General features: G+C 44.9%; 2 long non-coding RNA genes across 2 annotated transcripts in view; one reads left to right on the top strand and one right to left on the bottom strand.

Annotated features, from left to right (window-relative positions):
• Positions 1-38: 38 nt before the first annotated feature.
• Positions 39-12185, bottom strand: LOC128351452 (uncharacterized). Its single transcript, XR_008319782.1, has 3 exons — positions 12013-12185; positions 10778-10831; positions 39-370 (listed from the first exon to the last, which is right to left on the bottom strand). It is a non-coding gene; the product is annotated as an uncharacterized LOC128351452 (long non-coding RNA).
• LOC128351451 (uncharacterized) overlaps positions 12060-15469 on the top strand; it is an 11328-nt gene continuing 7918 nt past the window's right edge. Inside the window, exon 1 of the long non-coding RNA XR_008319781.1 lies at positions 12060-12364. This is a non-coding gene — a long non-coding RNA (uncharacterized LOC128351451). The remainder of the gene's footprint in view (positions 12365-15469) is intronic.

Raw genomic sequence — 15469 nt, 5'->3', positions numbered from 1 at the left:
CAATCCTTAAGAAATTCTGGTATCAAATTATTTAGGGCTTTAGAGGTCAAGACTAACACCTTGAATTAAGCCTCAAAAGACAAGTAGTGCAGAGCAAACAATACTAGAGAGATATACTCCAGTCAGCTTATTCTCAGTATGGTGGAGTCATTTTGCATAAGTGGATATTTTTAAACACCTTTCAAGGGCAGTCCCACACAGAGTACATCACTGTGTACTCTGGAGGTCACCAACGCACACACAACTGTAGCAAGATCTCAATTTTCCTCTTCTTCCTCTTCCTCCTCTTCTTCGTCATCCTCTTCTTCTTCTAGGAAAGGGCTTTCTTTGCATATAAACCGAAGCTGATAAAAGGTGCTCATACTACTACCTGAGAAGGAAAGACAGAAAATGCACTAGAATACTGTATCCCCCTTGAGTATTGAGAAATAACTGAGAAACTCGACATATAAGCTTCTGACACAGTTCTTCATTTAAAGGCCCTATGCCTATTTTCAAGGGCGGGTGAGGGGAGGTGCGAAATACTTTGTAATGCAATATTTGAAGCAAGGCCAAACTGCTCTACTAGTTCCTTTTTTTAAAAAAAACCCTACATTTTTATCCTGCCATTTTGTTCCACTTAGGACTAAAAGCCAACTAGCAACATAAGAAACATTTTTAAAAAATAAAACATGCATTAAAAGCATGAGGTTTTTTTAACACACACACACACACACACACACACACACACACACACACACACACCCATCTCACTATCATTTAGAGCTCAAGTGGGCCATGACAAAAGTAAGCATCTTGAATGTTGTGTGATCTTAATGGATCCTTCTGCAGGGAGACTCTGCTAAGTGCTCAGACTCCATCTCAGGAAACAGGTTGCTATCTTGCACCTCAGTCGCAGCTATGACCACCTCCATCTAGTAGACACACTTAAGCCATCAAACACATCGCCATAGGAGGTTAGGTTAAATGAGAAAATGGCCCGAGACATTGCTTATGCCAATGCTGTGTAAGAGAATGCCATAGCCTTTTGATAGTGTATCAAGGGGAGAAGGAGGGGCTCTCTCAAAGAAAATAAGTCTCCTTTTACAACAATGTATGTAATAGTGGACAGGATTGGTGGGGAGGGATACAGTTTAGGCAGTTTTCTTGTATAGGCTCAGTGGTTGATTCTGCGTTCCACCTATTTACTAGGAAAGAAACCCCTGCGTGCACTCGAATGATGTTTGGTGACTCTTCCAAATAACCTAATACACTGTCTTTACTAATGTTTAAACTGTCTACATCCATTGCATATCCCATCCCACCACACATGCACACAGAGGAAGAAGAAATAGGTATGACAAATAGTTTCTATTCCTGCTTGAGTGGCCAGTGGCTCTCCTGTGTCAAACACAACACCCATCCATTTCTGGAGTGCAAAGGGATGCAGGGTGGAACCAAAGTATTGCTTTGGGAAAATCCTTAATTTTGACATCTAGCCTGCTCCGCCACAAATGTGGTCAATGCATGGAGGTCTGGCCCCTGTCTCCAGCCTCAGCACAGTCGACCATGGATAAGACTCGGTGTAGCTGTATGCATGGAGACTAGAGCTTGTTCTTGCCTTCAGCCTAACACTGAAGGCAGGTCAAGAAGAGGCCAGCTGTTGTGATCCTGCTCACAGTCCATGTGTTTACCAAATGCATGGAGGATGGTGAGAACAGAAGTGTTTATTATTTGGACATGGTCGTTGCCAACCCTCCTGGCTTAGCCTGGAGTCTCCAGGAAGTGACATGCATCTCCTGAAGATCTTAATGGCTTGATATTTAGAGTGGGGGACGATTTGGGGGGAAGTCTCCAAGAAGAGCTTCAATCAGTATTATGACTGTAAGGCAGAGTGCCACTTCTCCTCAGTCTCTCTCACTCTTTTAAAAAGTGCTTCCCTTTGGTAACTCTCAGCTTTTGCCTTATTCCATTTTTCTAGAGAAGTTTATTGCATTACAGCTTCAATTGCACCTTGACACATATTATGTAATTGATCAAGGCTAGTCTGGTTCTGAGGGAGTTTTTTAAAAGCTGTCCAGCTCTTGCAGCAGGCTGGTTCATGAGTACGTCACAGATTAGATGCTCCTTGATCTGTCTGCTGCTTTTGACACCGTGCACCATGTTGGCCTTGGAATGTTTGGAACAGATGGCTGAACTGTCTGGAGCTGCTTTGCCTTCGTTCAAACATTATCTTGTGAGTAGCTGCTAATTTGCTAGTTAAACATTCCATTCCCTTCAAGCTGGTTTCTGGCTAACAAGAAGTTGCTTTGCTTTTTAGGAGCTCTGACCCATCGTTCTTTTGGTATTTTATGCCATTAGGATAGTGGTAGGATTTGTTTTTCCCTATGCTCAAAGTTACTTTATTTGGGGACGGTTGGCTCTTCTTTCTTCCCTTAAATACTTTAGCTGACATTCTACACAAATTTACTAGAGGAAGTCCTATGAAATTTAGTAGAACTTTTGATGTAACTCCTGAGCAGTAGTACTGACTCAGTAACTTAGTCTGGATGTCAGCCTTGTTTTTAGCTCCTTAAAAAAATAATCTTGCTACCTGTTGAAAGATAGAAATAAAAAGATAGTGACCAACATCCAGACTAATGCTGCACCAGTGCAAACATATTGCACTGTTCAAGGATGTGGCACTAGCTAATTTCACTAAGTCAGGAGCTTGCTTTCCAGACTAGTGTTGCATCGGTGCAACAGGGTACACTTGTGTAACCTGTGGCATGCCACCTGGTGTGAAACCTCTTCCTCAGTCCTATATGTTTCTGAGAATGATGGGAAACTATCCACTATCCTTGCTGCACAAGCGCAACACCTGCACTAGCAGACTTAGACTCCAAGAGACTGCGCAACTTTGAGCATCCACTAAGCTACATGACCTTCTTGTGTTGGTGTATCTTTGTTCATTGCATTAATGCAGCATTAGTCTGGATGTCAGCCACTGTTGTTATGGTTCACCCAATCCCCAAGCAGTTGAAAGTTCAAGGATAACATTTCAGGGTCCGTTTTGTTTGGATGAGAGCACTGGAGATGTATAGTGTCTTATAATATTTGTATTTATTAATCTATCAGTTGAGACATTAGCATTAAATAATGCAGACTTTAATCATTTATTTATTTCAAAGTTTATATCTATTCCTCCTCTCCAGACAGTGATTTTATTCCAGTTTCAGCATAAATTCCAGTGCAAAATGTAACAAGGCATCCACAAAATGTTCAACTATGACATATCCTTTCTTAGTGCTATCTGCTGACAATCTATGAAAAAGCTGCATCTTTTCATTGGAACATAGGAAGCTGCCTCTTACCAAGTCAGTTGCTTTCTCCAAGGATGCAGGCAGGACTCTCTCTCAGCCCTATCTGGAGATGCCAGGGAGGAAACTTGGAACCTTCTGCATGCAAGTGCTCTTCCCAGAGCGGCCCCTTCCATATCTTACAGTGCTCACGCATGTAGTCTCCCATTCAAATGCAACCATTTAACGGTCTGGGCCCAGGATACCTGAGAGACCACCTGCTCCCAAGAGTTGCTGCCTGCTTGACGAGGACATTTGAGGGGGCTCTGCTCCGGGTGCCGACAATGAGGGAGGCTCGGTTGTCGTGCACGCGGGATAGGGCCCTCTCTGTTGCTGCCCCCAGATTCTGGAATGCTATCCCAGTGGCTATTCGCTCCTCGGTCTCCATCACAGCTTTTAGAAAAAGTGTAAAATCTTGGCTTTTTGCCCAGGCATTTATTTGATTATCTGCTGCTGCTCTTTATAGTCTGTATTGCTTTTATGCTTTTGTTTTAAATTTTTAATCAGATTTGTTTAATATTTTTTCCACTTAATATTTTAATTGTGTCTTTTTCCCCATCTTGTGTTTAAATTTTTGCTGTAAACCACCTTGGAATTGCTTTAATGAAAGGCGGTATATAAATTTAACAATCAATCAATCAATCAATCAATCATCAGGGTGGACCCTGCTTAACAAAGAGGGCAATTCATGCTGGCTACCACAAGACTAGTTCTCCCCGCTTTCAATACTGCTTTTATTCTAACTTGAAAAAGACACAGGCTGACAGTCAGATTCAGTTACTCAATAGTATTACTCAAGAGTTTCAATAGAGGACTACATAATTTTCTGTCAAATGGTTTAGTCGGGATGTCAGCTGCAGCTTTTTCATGGATTGTAAGCAGATATCACTGAGAACTTACGCCACTTCCCTGAGCATCATGTGAATGGCACATTGCATCTCCCACTGGAATTTGCAGTGAAATTGGAATAAATCACTGTCTGGAAGATCTCCTAAGTGTTGTTCATAGGCCCCCCAGGCACTGACCAGACCTGACCCTGCTCAGTAGAGTTGCTGCAATATATGCCATCAGACCATGCCTGGGAACTAGCACTAGCATGTAGTGCTAATCCCAAAGCAAAACCAGTCTTCCCTAGATTTAGAGGGCAAGTTATTACCAGGGTTAATTAGTCCAAAGGACCCTATTTCTCCAGTTTTAATTCCTTCCTTGGCCACACAGATGGCAAACATTAATCTCAGGCCATTTGGGGGGCTACTGCAAGACCTTGTCCTTTTAGCACTGTTCTCGACCTCATACCAGATTTTTATCTCCCAATTTTTCAAAATGCTGTCTGTCTTTTGATATCACCAAGTCCTACTTTGTCATATCCTCTAGGAGACCCTGCCTCAAAAATCTCAGGGGTTTTGGATGCATCTGATCCAGCAACCCTAGCTATTAGAACCACCCTTTAGGAAACTTAGAACTGCCATCTTTAGGAACATAGGAAGCTGCCTTATACCGAGTCAGACTATTGGTCCATCAGTATTGTCTACACAGACTGGCAGAGGCTCTCCTAGGTTTCAGGCAGGAGTCTCTCCCAGCCCTACCCAGAGATGCTAGGGAGTGAACCTGGGTCCTTCTGCATGCAAGCAGATGCCTTTCAACTGAGCTTTGGTCCCATCTCCTAAGGGGAATAGCCTACAGCAGATTGCGCTTACATGTAGTCATCCATCCAAATGGGAATCAGGGCAAATCCTGCTTAGCAAATGGGAAAATTAATGTTTGCCACCACAAGACTACCAATATGTTTCACTACCAATCTGTTTCTGGGCAAAATACAAAGTGCTGATTATCACCTTTAAGGCCCTGAATGGCTTAGGACTGGGTTACCTTAGAGAGCTCTGCTTTCTATATGATCCCCACCGCATGTTAAGGTCATCTGAGCAGGTCTGTCTCCAGTTACCACCAGTGCGTCTGGTGGCGACTCGGAACCGAGTCTTCACTGTAGCTGCTCCTGGGCTCTGGGATGCACTCCCGGCAGAAATTAGTTGGTCTGCTAGAGAGCCCTTAAAATTTACTTGTTTCTTCCAGCCTTCCAGGTTTTTAAATTGCTTTTAAATGTTTCTAACTGTTATAATGATCGTAAATTGTTTTTAATTTCGTTTTTGTATTGTTCTAAATTGATTCTTTTAAATGATTTTGTTTTGTTGTTGTGCACCACCCAGAGCCTTTGGATGGGGCACTATAAAAGTAAAATGTAATAAATAAATACATACATTTTCAAAACCAGGTCTCCTTCCCTTATGGAAATGGTTTCCTGAGTCAACATACAGACTACCCAAACTATTTTTTTCATTTTAAGAGGCTGGAATAACTATTGCTTCTCAGAGCCAATTAAGCAGGGTTCTTTAAAAAAAACACACACACACATCAAATTTCCAGGCTACATAAATAACTTGAGAGGCTCATGTTTAATAACAAAATGCATGAGTTCAGTAGCTATATATACTTTAAATCTGGCAAGGCTGATCAGACTTCTGTGTACTTTCTCCAGCCCACTGCCTGCTGGATTGGGACCCATTTCTATAGCAGGTTTCTGTGTGTTATAGGAACTGGACTGGATGGAGCTCCTTGATCCAGCAACTGGGACTATATATATACCATTCCTGTCATTGGGTTTGCAAATCCCCAAGTGCTGAACATATGGCTGGCATTGTCTCCTTTGACAATAGCTGCTACCTTTGGGCAAGGCTGGGTGAATTGAATCCAGAGACTAATATTTGTTATTTGATAGCTAATATTCAATAGAATTGGCTGTCAGTGCCCATTTTCTAAAGAGAAAAAGGTCCTTGCCAGAGTTTATTCAGGCTTAGAAGTCTCTTTTAGCGAGACAAAATAGGTGTGGAGTGGGCAGCTGGAAACATGCATTGCTTTTGAGGTATGTTAACATAACATCTCTTCAAATGCTGACAACAGCCCTTTTAATCCAGAGACTGTCCAGCAGTTCTAAAATAATGATTCTGCCTCTAATTATTATGACTTTAACAGTGCCGTCATTCAAGTTCAGTTATACATAATGAGGATTTTAATGTCTTCAAATTCTAAAGCATTTGAATGTCAGATCATTTCAATAAACGTGAGTGCTTGCTGATATGAACTAAATCCGCTGCATTCTCATAATCACAGCGATCCTGGTTAAAGAGTTAATCAGGCCTCTTTAATTAAAATCAGGACGTGTTAATTTATAACACATAAAACAGTTTTTTAAAAAGCTACTTTAAACAGAGTTGTTGTGAGAAATAAAACTTTATCTTATGATGTACACTTTAACCCTGAATCTACAATTGCTTATGCATAGACCTCTTACAGCTCTCTTAAATCACATAGAAAGTGTTTAGTGATAAAAACAAACTAAAAAAGCATTGCATGTTAGCAGTGTGGAGACATTATATTGATATACACATTTTGCTTATAGCAAGGTCCAGAGGCGTAACTAGGGAAAACGGCGCCCGGGGCAAGCACTGAAATGGTGCCCCCCCACTGCACCCCCCCTTAGGTTTTTCCTCACAAGCGCCCGCCGCCGCCAAGCCAGGCCACTGACTGGCCGCCAGGCGCCAGCAAAGCAATGGGGGGGGCCGCAGGCGGCGCGGAAGGGACCGCTCGTGGGGAAGGGGGCACCGACGCGCTCCCTTGACTGCTGCAGCACTGCTGCACTGAGCAGGAAACATTTGTATTAACAAAAAAAAAATTAAAATTAAAAAAAAATGGTCATGGCGGCGCCCCCCACGTGACCAGAAAAGATGGCGCCCGGGGCACGTGCCCCCCCTGCCCCCCCTATAGTTGCGCCTCTGACAAGGTCATTATATGCATCTGTCATTCCATTTGCTACCCATTGTTCTTCAGACAAGCAACTCTAATGAAAACCAAGGGACATTGAGGCTATATTGCAAAACACTGATGAGGATTCTGTGTTACCCTGGCACTACTTGTCTTAAAATCAGAACCTTCCCACTCAATTAAGTTTATTGTTCAATAAATGCACTTCTTTCTTTCCCCTTTTTATTTTAATTGTACTTGTACATACAATCTTTAGCATTTTCTGATGTAGGAATGTCAGATTTTAGCAGCAGAATTTAACAGTTTCTATGTTCAGAAACATAGTTTTTATGTTTCTGAACATAACTCAGAAATAACAAAGCCTTTCACACAATCATTTGCTGAAACTGGGAGCTGGAAGCATAGAAAGTCTTCTGAAGACCTAGAAAACCTTCCCAGCATGTTTTGCACTGCCAGTTGACTGGAAAGCCTCATTTCATCAGCAGCAGGGGCAGAGCCACCATTGGGCAAACAGAGTCAAAGGACCCAGGGTGCTGCCAATCAGGGGCCGCACCTCGCGGCCCTGACACGCCCCGACACGCCCCCACGCCCCCCGACACGCACCTCGCGGCCCCAACACGCCCCCAGTGTCTGACATCAGGCACGAGGGTGCTGGTTTAGCTCCTGAGTGGAGGTCACGCGGCCCCCATTCAGGAGTTAAATGGCTGCTGCGTTCACAATGTGGCCAGGAGCAGCTCTTCCCTGCCTTTAAGGCAGCGCCAGCCCCAACCTAGCTCTCGAACAGGGCTGCAGGGAAGAGCCACCGCTGGTCATGCAGCAAGCGGACTCAAACTCCCAAACGGAGCTTCGCGGCTCCATTCGGTAGCCAGACCACGCCCCCCACGTCTGACCTCAGACGCGGGAGGGTGGCAGGGATCAGGGCCATCACCGTGACACGCTGGCAGTCTGCCTCCGCGCCTGATCAGCAGCTTCCCCCTGATTGGCCACAAAGGGGCAGGAAGGGGACCCAGCCCTACTGAAGCCACTCCAGTTACAGGATTATAAAGAGCCCTTTCTCACGATCAGTGAGAAAGGGCTTGGGGCATGCAAGGCTGTAAAAACTTGCCTCCCCCACAGACGATTGCCCCGTCCATGCTGGGCTCATGGATTGTGTGCCCGCACGGACACCAGCTTTCCCCAGCAGCATGGAGAGTTGGGGGCTTGGGTGCATTGCCCCAGTCATCCCATAATGCACCACACGAGTGCACAGTGTATTGTGGGTATCCCCCCACCCCCACCCCAGTGCCAGCTGGGAGCCTCACAGTCAGTTAAAAAAATGGGGCTAATGAGTTCTCACTCCCTTAACCCTGTTTAAGAGGGTGGCCTTTTTGGTGGGTTTGCTGCTGCACTGCTGCTGCTGGGAGCCATGCTTGGCTTTTTTAGACCAGTTTTGGCTGAACTGCCTCAGAATGTGCTTTGCAGATTGGCACATCCATAATGGAAGCCCCTAAGTCACAATTCTATATTGTTTCTGGGCCTGCTAGTTCCTGGTGGCTGCTATTAAAAAAAAAAAGAAAGCAAATGGACCCACAAGATCAAAAAAGCAAGGTAGAAGAGCTCTCTCCTCCTATCTTGGTTAAGAGCAGAGCACAAAACCGGACTACCCCTGCTTTGAGTAACCTGGGTTGGTGGGATTTTTGTGAGTTCACACAACTATGTAAACCAGGGTTGAAGGCCTCCTACCCTGACATGTTATAATAAAGATTCCATCTATTTCATAACTCCTGCTAGCTGGGTAAGGAAGCGTCTTTCAACTTTCAACCGAATTCAGATATAATAATAAATCACAGTTAGTGCTAAGTGTGGCTTGCAAGCCAGCTTCAGACCATGGTTTGTGTGGACAGGCTTGGGTACAGACATTAAAACAAACCATGGTTTGGCTAAACAGTATGCCTGACATGGATGGTTGTGTTATTATATCTGAATTCGGTCTGAATTTCAAACTATAATTGCATTCTTCTGTACTTTATTATTATTATTCAGTATATTTATAAAACTCTTTTCAACAATAAAGTTCATGAAGTGGTTTACATAGCAAAAAGCAATGAGAATAAAGTTCCTTGTCCCGAAAGGGCTCTCGTCAAAAAAAAGAAACAGAAAGCAACAGAAACAGGAGACAGCGACAGCTACTGGGAGGGAGCACTTACTGGGTTGGAAGGAACAATTACTGTCTGCCTGCTCAACATAAGAGACCCACCAGTTGAAAGATGCTTCCTTACCCAGCTAGCAGGAGTTACGAAATAGATGGAATCTTTATTATAACAGATGTCTACAGGCAAGACATTCATCCTGACAATTAAATTTTCTTTTCTCCACCAGAATACCACCCATCAATAATACAACTATCAACTTGCTAAAGAAATTTCCTTGAGGCTGAAATTTAGCTTTGTTTTGCACTCTTTTAAAGAGAACTGCTGCTACAATTATTTGTATTGCAACAGCATTGGTAGTTTGCCAGGTCTTGAGAGTAAAACACCAGCATTATGCTTTTAGGGTGACTTCAAACATTACATTTTATTCACAAAGACAACCTCATATCTTACCATTAGATTTGTCAAACATTAAATTCAAAATATGTATCCCTTATAACTCAGGGAGGATGTTTCCATATTTAAATGTTGAAAAATTGTAAGGTTATTCACATGACCTGTGGGTGGGTGGGAAGGCAGGGTACAACTCATCTTCCCCTACCCCCAGACAACGGTGTGCCTTCTCTTTGGGTGTGCTGTTTTGTGCCCACACAATCCTCACTGCTTGGAGCTGCGTGGATCTCTGAAAGTCGGGATGCTGTGTCCCAACCTTCAGGTATCCCACAATGCACTGCGTGATGAGCCCAGTGCATTGGGGGATACCCCCATGAGACAGGCATTCTAGGCACCCATCTCTGTGTGCGCGAGCTTGCACACAATCTCGGCAGCCAGGTTAAGAGTGCTCTTAAGATTAAGGGCACCCTTAACCTCGGCTAAAGGACAGGTTTAAAAGTTGGGTTTGGTTGGGTGGGAGAACACTGGGATCTGTGTGGGCATCTGCTCCACACAAGCAGCCTAGCCTAGGCTAAGCTGCCATTGCCTGAGCCTTTGTATATTCTCATTGCCCTGCAAAACTAGGGGTATGCACGGACTGAACTGCTGAATTTGAACAGAACTGCCAAATTTGAATAGAACTGCCAGTCTGTGAACCAGTTTGTGCTGTTGAACCGGTTCAGCCTGGTTCAAGTGCCTTGCTTGTAAAGGGGATTCTGGGAAGGATTCCCCTTTACAAGCAAAGGGGATCCGTAACTGTTAAAGGGGTTTGAGGGATGGGCGGGGCCAGTCGAGAGGACATCTTACTGCTGGAGGCTCTGCGGCAGCCCTCCCCCCGCACCCCACACTGTGGCCGAAGATCTGCCGCCATGCTGCCGGTGATAAGGGGCCCTCTAAGTCAGGAGCTGGGAGACGGGGACAGCCACTTGGAACACCATCCTTGCCTACGCTCAAATCGAACTCTGCATTGCGCAAATTCACCTTAGCTACCTACTCGTATCATTTAAAGCGCAGTGGACATTATCAAACGTTTGATCTGGCAGGCTTAATGGTTGTGTGTTTTGCTAGACTTTCAATATTTACCTTCCAGGTTATCTCCAGCTCTGATCATCCTGCAGCTGTTGTGCTCCCCTCCACCTGCCAATAAATAAGACAAGAATTAACTCGCATCGCATGTGTTCCACGGCAGAGTTCAAATAAATGATAATCATTTAATAACATGGGCAAATCTACAAGGTAGTTCTGCAGATGATAGCCATAGGGCAAGGGCCTACATGTGTCCTAATGAATGGGCAATGGAAGCCACTTCCCTCACAGTGCTTCAGTGGCACTTGCTCTGCTTTTGCAGCACTACTGTGATCCTCATACAAACGAACAGAAGGATTGGGATACCTCTGTTGCAGAGGAGCACACCTGTTTGCTCCTTTCTGAACATTCATATTTTTTAAAAAGTTTTCTTAGTTAACATTAAGGCTGTTCACACAACCAAAGTACCTGCTCCTTCCTGCCTCACAATTGCCACTGGTCTTAAAGCCCTGCCACTCAAGCACCCAAGCAGAGCCGTGGCAAGTGGCAGAGCCAGTAGTCCTCCAGCATCCCACAATGCACTGCACCAGAAGCATGGTACATTGGGAGATTTCCCTGCTGCGGGGTTCACATGACCAGAGAGTGGGATAGGAGGGCACCCTCGCATCTGTCTACCTCACTATACGCCCAGGTAAAAAACCCAGACTATGCCAGTGAAGAGCACCAGGATTGGGACTGATCCCAGCACTCCACACCAGCAGCCTACTTGGCTGTGCCACCCTGGGTAGGGCTGCTCATGTGCACGATCTTATAGAGGATAAAATACAATGAGAAATGAACACCAACAAATCTTTATTACCGTCAATGACCAGTAACCAGAAAAGTACAATACATAAATACATACTTCATTAAATTATACTTTGAAATTAACCATATAATAGAAACAATCCTATATTTTTGGGACCCTGCTAACTTGGCAAAGAGGCAGCGCACAGTATCTCCAATGACTGTTGCTGGTGTCTATCTTATGTTTCTTTTAGATTGTAAGCCCTTTGGGGACAGGGATCCATCTTATTTATTTATTATTTCTCTGCGTAAACTGCCCTGGGCCATTTTTGGAAGGGCAGTATAGAAAATGAATAAATAATAATTCAACAACCCTGTGAAGTAGGTTAGGCTGAGAGAGAAGTGACTGGCTCAGAGTCACAGAGCAATAGAAGGAAACCAGAACTGGAAGTAGATGCTAGCACAGGCAGGGGAAAGGGAAGCGTGCTGTCGGGATGCCATGTTACCTGGTTGCTTGGGTAGTCCTGTGGAGTCTGGAGAAGGGTGTGGCATCCATCATGGGGGGCTTTCGTTCCTTTCAAGGGACAGTAGGGATGAGAAGAGTCAAGGCCAGTTGAGAGGGCCAGGCAGGGAGAGCTACCTGTACAGGAAACAGCTCCAGGAAAACAGCTGGGTTGGGTGTGGCAGGAAACAGGAAGCAAGGTCAGGAAGGGGGTGGGGCTGGAAGTAGGTTTTAAGCCCTGTCAGCTCTGCACTGGGGTATTTAAAGACAAGGAGGAGCTGCTTCTGAGTATGGGAGTCAGGAGTTCTCCAGGAGAGGGAACTGGCTGAATGCAGCAAGCCAGGAGGAGGACTCAGGTGACAAATTAATTTTAGTGATCAGAGATGACCTGATCAGCCCTGCCATCCAGACATTCATTCATTCCTGCTCTTCCTCCAAAGAAGCTGAGAGCTAAGTGACTAACCCAGAATCTCCCAATGAGTTTCATGGCTGAATGGGGATTTGAACTCAGGTCTCCCTGGTCCTAGTTCAGTATTTTAACTCCTACACTACAGTGGCTCCCAACATACATTCTGGGGTCCCTCTGGGTCAATCCAACACAGAGGCACTCGAGACTCTACCTTCTCAAAAGACAGCAAACAATTGCTGCAGCTTCCCTTCTTTCCTTACCGAGGTCATTCACACAACCAAAAACTGTGTTCTACCGTGGTTGAGGAGCCGTGTGCACTCCCAGTTTTCGGCTGTGTGAAAGCAAGGGAGGACGAAAATCTGAGTAGAAGTGACTGTGTGGAAGAAAGGGAGGAGGAAAAGCTTCCCAGGATTTCCTCCTCCCTTGCTTCCACACAACCAAAAATTGGGAGCGCACACAGCCCCCACACCCGGATTAGAACATAGTTTTTGATTGTGTGGCTGACCTCATCCTCTCAGTAGGCAACAAGGCTATTTCTACGACCAGGAGAAATCCCCCAGGGTCCCCCCAGGATACCCTGCACACTCGCTCAAGGCATCCTGGGACTTCTGGGGGCCAGGCAGCCCCTGATCCCCGCTGCCCCAACCAGCTCCATGACAGAGCCAGTAATCATGTGGGCGGCCGATCTGGCTCCCCAGGGACAGCTCCCTGCTTGTCTGCGCGGAGAGAGGGCTAAGCCTGCTCTCCCCACTGAGCCCGGTTAGGCTGTCCACACTGCTCGTGTGGAGAACCTCAGTATGTTTGGCAGCCAATACTGGGACTATATTTCCCCAGCTCCCCACTCTAACTGCCTCCGAAGTCAATCTGAGCAGTCTAAGTCCTGTGCAGATGTTATGTTGTTTTGTGCGTTCACATGTCTGTACATACATGTTTTTGTTTGACTGTACATGCGTTCATTTTAAAATTAAACCTGGGTACACCAGGGTACATTGTACCCTGTACATTGTACATTGGGTACAATGCATGCCCAAACCAAGTGCAGTGCACACATGTACAGGTCCATCCGCAGGTACAGTTATTCATATGCTATGCACATTCAGCAGTACACGTTCTATCTGCACCTCACATTTAAGGGGGGCTGCACCCGTTCACTTTTAAAATCAAGGTATGTACAGTCATTCACATAAGGACATGTACATGTGTACACACGTATAACATGTCTGAATGGATTGTGCTTCACAATCTGAGCAGTAGCTATGATCTCCTTTTTTGATATGGACTGGAAACGTGCTATAATATGTAAAGTGGAAAGATGTGATCACTTTCTTGTGAAATTGATTGAAATATTGTCCAGTTACTGAAAGAAAAGTTGTTATATTAAGTGGTTTCTCTCCATGAAATACAGCATTTTTTAATGAACTCGGAAATTCCACTAAAAGGCGACAACATATGCACTTCATTCCAAAAGATCTAATTTTTGAGGACTCTAGTTTGGAATTTAGCAGAGCACTGTGAACTCTTCCCTCTCCTTAAAAACTGACTTGTTACTCAAGTGAGCACAATAGCAAAATAAAAAATAAAAAATGTGTGTATCCCACCCTGCTACAGAAAGAAAGAGAAAGGAAAGCACATCCATTTCGCTGAAAACATATTGCCTGTGTACCAGCATGTGGAAAATACTAACAGCAGAACTAGTGTAGATGAATCCAAGTTGTGAAAATGTGGTTTAAGGTTTGCTTCCAAATGTCCCAGCTTTTTAATTTTCTCTCTCTGTTGTGCATGCAAAGAAAAAACCCAATGTTCTGATCATTGGAGACTATTGGAAGGGAGCAACATCTGACTGCTTGATTGTTTTCATTCCTTCCCTTTCAGTGGGATGCAGCATGTAAGTAGCTCTGTAAAATGTATCTGGATTTGTTAAACTGTGTTGGTGCTTCAGCACAGCAGCAGCATTTAAGACACCAATTCAACCAAATAAATACATATAAAGCATGCTGACGGCAGAACAAGTTTCATCCAAATAGCCCCAGGACAGTGGGATTTGTACTGTGCTTGCTTTCACCACATATCCTTCTTCTCTCCCTAAAACAGTAATGCACAGTAGGCTTTTAAAAACTAGAACGTCTGTGGCAGGCAGGGATATAGCAGATCCTCGACTTATCCTTGCTGGACCCCTCCCCCACACTTCTCTCTCCCCCCACCCCACTACCACCATCTGTCTGCCTCCCATTGTGAACTCTTGGCTTCCTCATATGGCTGGCTGGCTCCCTCTCCTCAGCCCCCACTGCATCCCAATTATCAGCCCCTTTTCATTCCTCCTACTCACTACATGCTCGTCAAGTGGGCAGGGGCTCCCCAGCTGCTTGCTTCTTCCAATAGCTACCCTTCCAGCCAGCTTCCTTTCCCACCCTTCATTCAATAAAGGCTTCACTGGTGTAGCTTGTTGGTTTAGAGGTATGTAGAGTGTGAGAAGTCCCAGGTCCATATCAAGGGCTAGTGTGGTGTAGTGGTTAGAGTGTTGGACTAAGACCTGGAAGACCGGAGTTCAAATCCCCATTCAGCCATCAAACTCACTGAGTGACTCTGGGCCAGTCTCTTGTCTTGCAGCCTAACCTACCCCACTGGGTTCTGGTGAGGATAAACATAAACGTAAATGTCACTCTGGGATCCTCAGAGGAAGAACAGAATATGTGGAGACATATGGGATGGTGTAGCAATTTCTTGGTGCTGGGGGGGAAGAATAGAGGATCTCAGAAGTCCCTAAAATTCTATCATTTCGATATGCCAGCCACCAGTATAGTCCTTTAGGGTCACTGGAAACTTTATCGAGGGATGGGGAGACTGACACTCCCAGGCACTGCCAAGGGAATGTTGTAACCAACATGAACTATGACTCGGGTGACTGTGCAGCCCCTGCTGCCAGACAAGATCAACATGCATTTGTGTCTGTTGTTTTTGCCTCTTCTGATGCTAATCCAGCCATTTAAAATGGGCACCTGCTGCAAAATTGTTAGTTGCACATGATCATTTTGTTTTGGTCAAAGGCCTGCAC

This window comes from Hemicordylus capensis, chromosome 3 (genome assembly GCF_027244095.1).
Source record: "Hemicordylus capensis ecotype Gifberg chromosome 3, rHemCap1.1.pri, whole genome shotgun sequence".
Classification (NCBI taxonomy): domain Eukaryota; kingdom Metazoa; phylum Chordata; class Lepidosauria; order Squamata; family Cordylidae; genus Hemicordylus; species Hemicordylus capensis.
This window is presented reverse-complemented; position numbering and strand designations above follow the sequence as displayed.